We start from the raw sequence: 4750 nt of genomic DNA on the forward strand, positions 1-4750 counted from the left end.
CAGAGGCAAAATAGATAAATTCAATTGAACAACAAGAAGAAAATAAAACACACACACAAAATGATTAGCAATGGACGAGTAGCATGCGACGGCCGGGGTTTGGTCCTGTGAAAATGTATGATGACGTGAGCTACGAATCAAACTCTCTCTCTCTCTCTCCCTCGCTGTGACAGCACATCAAATAACCGCCGCCTGACACCTTTCTTCTCTCTCCCTCGCTGACACCTCTCTCTCTCTCTCTCTCTGCTTAGCGACGCCAACCCTCCCACCTGACCCCTCTCCCTCTCTCTCTACCTTGAATTCGCAGCTTCGATCCGGGCCGAGCTCGATCGCCCTGTGCTCCTTTTCTCTCGTTCGCCCTAACTTTTTTGTGCTGGTCGCTCTCCCAGCCTGGGGTTCTTGTCTAACTAATCTCTCCTTGCTAACCAATGGATTTGCACCTCCTCTTGCCAATATTCAAGAAGAAGAAAATCCGAAAAAATTAAGCAGATGCCTGCTGCTTCATGTTAATTACTCTGCTTTTTATCTTGAGGATTTCCACTGTTTATTTGAACCGGCTGTTTTGCTTGCAGGTGGGTTGGGTTTGGGATCCGCGCCTCCCAAGTACGCCCACCGAAGCACTCATCTGGACCGGTAATTATCGCTGAATGCAACTAGTTATTTTGGAGCGCGCTGACGTATAACTGTGTGATCGCAGGCTACGCCACCTTCGGCCTCTACAACTTCCTTCCTGTGTAAGTGCTATTACTCCTGACTAACTGTAACTATTATAACTGACAGAGTAAACATTTCGACATCTCAACGGAATCCGTCCCTAATATGGTAGAGTAGTACATGAATGTGTTCACATCCGAACGAAATCCTGATTATGTTAAAAGAATGTTTGCACATCCGAACGAAATCTTGATTATGATAAATTGGACATCCGGACGAAATCCGTCCAAATGTGGTAAACCGAAAAAAAACGAGTAATGCTACACGTCCTGCCCATTTACGGAATTTTTATGGGTTGATTAAGAATGAAAGGCTTGGATTATATTAAGGGGCATGGGCCCACCCGTGAAATTCCAGAGGGGGGCTAGAGGGGAAGACGACACGGCCCTCTTTCTGTACGTTTCGTTAGTTGCTGCTTATATGTCTGCAACACCTTGACAAACAAGAGAAGGCACTTAAGGGCAACTCTATCCGGAGTCACCGAATAGACATCCTCAAATATTTACAGACATGTTTCGGTTGTGGGCGGGTGCCGGTCATTCAACCGTAGTTATTAAATTAGGACAATGAACTGTGACTAACAATGGGCTAGGCAGGCTGAAAGGAAACAAAAATGATGGGTGTGACACATACTTTGAAGATATGTGGTCCAACTAATAGTGTGTCAAGCGAACATTGAAATTACCAAAATGTCCCCAATTTGATGCCGATTTAGGGGATTTCGGATGTCCGGGTCGGTCTGGACAAATTGAATGAACAGCGTTGGATGACTGAAAAGTGTTTGGACATTCGAGGATAGATTTGGTGCTCCCTGACTTCTCGAAAACACACTCCGTTTTTCTCAAAATCTTCAATTCGGGTACTCCTGTTGATTTGGCGCAACACATGCGCGGCCACCGCCACGCCGGCCCGCCCACGGGTGCCCCGCCTTCGGCTGCGGCCGCCACCGTTTCGCCGCCACGCCGCTGCACATGGCTTGCTACGAGCCGCCGCTACACTACACCTCGTGGCACAACGACCACCTCGCGCGCGCCCACCGCGCCAGCCGCGGTGCCCCATCGGCGCCGGCGGCGAGCATCTTGTGCGTCTGCAGCGACACAAGCGTGAAGCAGGTGCCGTGGTGACCATGAGGACAACCCAGAAGAACGTGGTGGCCACGTGGTTTTCCCCTTCGATTGCTGGACACGGTCAACGGATTTCGGAGAAGTGCGGGCGCCTCCGATGTGCCTGTTCGTCGTCGGAGACTCGCGAGTCTCGGAGGAGAGGCTGGCGTGATTTCTTGATCAGGATCGATGAGTCTCTCTCCGATCGTGGTGGTCGGGGAAGTTGGCAAGCGGGAGGTGGCCGCGACGCGCTCCAGGTGTTCGACAGAAAGCCTAGCTGGCCCAACTAGACGGAACAGAGGGGCCTGATCGACACCTTTTGAGCACCTTGAAGCAAGTGGCGCACCGAGCAATGGCAGAGGCAGCTCGTCGTTGCTGTTGAGGCTGCACGCACGCACGCGCCGGAAGAGGTGCGGCTGGTGGTCGTGGACGTGCTGCTTGCTGCTGCTACTAGTTGGTGCTGCTCTGCTCGATCGGCAAACAGCAGTGGCCGGTGCCTGCAATCGTCATCTCCAGCTTGTCCCTGCACGCATTGGACTCACAATTACAATGTTCCAAGATGACGTTCCCAAAATCCATCATCAACACCTCACATTGTTCAAAGACTAGAGCCGCCGACCCGAATTCATATCCCTGGATTGAATCGCCAAAGAAGGTTAGCCCAACCTGCATTGCTTCTTCCATTACTGCCTTAGTCACCCGTGCCAAATGTGCACTAGCTGTGCCCACAAAGTCGCTCCACATGTACCCATGTTATCATCCTCCAGCGTCAATGTTAAGAATTTGATACCCCGTAGGTGGTTTCTTCCAAGAGTTCCGGCGTGGGGCATGAAACTAGTCAACCTCCATTTTGAGTTATTTGGTCCATCCACAACTACATCAATGCAGTTTGGGTGGATATATCCTGATAGGCATCTCCACAGAGCTTTTCCACGAAGTAGTAAACCTCAAACAACTCCATACGCGTTTCATCTTCAAAATTTTTGCCCTAGCTTTGTTCAAATGTGAACCAAACTAGAAAATCACATCTGACCATCATTGCTTTTATGCATTCACTCTTATTGTTGTGTGGAAGTGCACTTTCAGGATAATGTGGACTTAAGTGAGCATACATGACAAGTTATATCTCTAGTGCGTTTCACTGTGTTCTGTTTTTCAATTTTGCCACCTCACATTGTTATACATGTGCTTAGTGTGTATATATAGGTATTACCAATTGTGTATGTATGATTTATAAAGATGTTAGAAAAATATGTCAACTTCTTGAACACAAAATTAGTTTGATTAAGTTTTACTATGAAATATAATTTCGTAGTATTACATATAAGCACACTTTTCTAGTATAAAACATATTCAAACTCAATGGAATTTGATTTAGAGCAAATCTAAGATTCCAGTTAATTTGAAGTGAAGGAAAATACAAGTCTTGATTCCCTACTACCTAATCATATTGATTGTTCGTTCTTGGCAGGTTGAACACGTTCGTGAAAGCGTGGAGGATGAAATCCGTGGGAGGCGGGACACGAAGCGAGCCATTCATGGCTTCTTTGCTTAGCTACACTTGTTGGCTTTTTTTCTCATTGATGGACAATGGATGGAAGGTCAATGAGTCCGTCTGGCTCAACGGGACTGGCACTGTGCTCTACTTTGTCTATCTGATGATGTTTCTTTGCTACACGGACGAAGCCCATCGATGGATCACAATCGAGAGGTGGGTTCCCGGTGCTGTGTTTTACCTGTTTTTCATAGCAATCTTTGGAGTTCTGGCCGAGTGGACCTCGGTCGTCAAGGTGATGTGCACGCTCGCTGGACTGGCCTCCGGGTGCACATCACTCGTGCTGGCTGTGTCTGTGGTAAGATTTCTATGCCTCACTGCACTACGAAAATAATGCCCAATGTTATTGCTGCATATATACATACTCCAGAACGAATAACTTTTGTCTATCAAATCATCCAGCTCGAGAGGAAGTTGGAGTCCTTGCCTGATTGTGTGTCCACGACAGTGAGCCTACTTCACTATTGCGTGTGGATCACTCGTGACGCTATCGACCCAAGAGATTACTTTGATATGGTAAGTGGCTACAAATTCCCCCTTAATTAAGTCCCTATCAAATTCTGTCCCAAATATGAAAACTCTGCGACAAACGGACGCGCAAGTCCAAAATGTTTGCGGCTTTGGTTGCTGCTTGGCTTTCCTCGCCCTGCCGTTCCTGCCCTTCTTCTGGACGGGGGATGGGACGCGGGCCAAGCCAACACTGGCAGATGAGGACGACCCCAACAGGCCACTTATCTCTCTGCGTGGCGAACCACCCGCACCGCTGCATCAGCCGCTGACTGCCGTCAACCCGCATGCTACTGAGCTCGTCAACCTGCCGGCCACCAATGTGTTCCAGGAGCCCAGGAGGGCGGGTTCGGCTCCATCCACACCGAAGAACCAAGTTGATGATAGATACACGCAGGGTGGTTTCGGCTCCATCCACACCGAATTAGTAAGTTGATGATACGCACAGATGCTGGCTTCCTTAATCATGTGCCAGCAGTGCCAGATCCAAGAGACAAATCAAATTCTGTCTTTTATGCAAAAGATTTTTTTTGACATTCTGTACGGAGTACTGTATAATCCATCTCCAAGAGACAAATCAAATTAGGAAACAGTTCTGAGACGCCACATGTATGTTTTTTCAAGAATTTTGCAGAGATGACGAAATGTTCATGTTTCAGCGATTTGTAGGTTAAGCTCAGTCACACGTAGTAAAACCAGTTTCTCCAATGATTAACTATGTGCTATGTTGCTACCATATAACTATGCAGAACATATTCTCAATCATCCATGGCTTCTTCTTACTCTGATTGCTTTTCAAATTCTTGCCTTTGATTTGTCCTGTATATAATTTGTCAACCACAAGTATCTACCATATTTTTGTGTTACTTTG

General features: G+C 47.5%; 1 long non-coding RNA gene across 1 annotated transcript; it reads left to right on the forward strand.

Moving 5' to 3' along the window:
• Positions 1 to 1497: 1497 nt before the first annotated feature.
• LOC123126031 (uncharacterized) lies at positions 1498 to 4543 on the forward strand. The gene is made up of 3 exons (XR_006461537.1): positions 1498 to 2472; positions 3289 to 3670; positions 3775 to 4543. It is a non-coding gene; the product is annotated as an uncharacterized lncRNA (long non-coding RNA).
• The last annotated feature ends 207 nt before the right edge of the window (positions 4544 to 4750 follow it).

This window comes from Triticum aestivum, chromosome 5D, assembly GCF_018294505.1.
Source record: "Triticum aestivum cultivar Chinese Spring chromosome 5D, IWGSC CS RefSeq v2.1, whole genome shotgun sequence".
Taxonomy (NCBI): Eukaryota; Viridiplantae; Streptophyta; class Magnoliopsida; order Poales; family Poaceae; genus Triticum; species Triticum aestivum.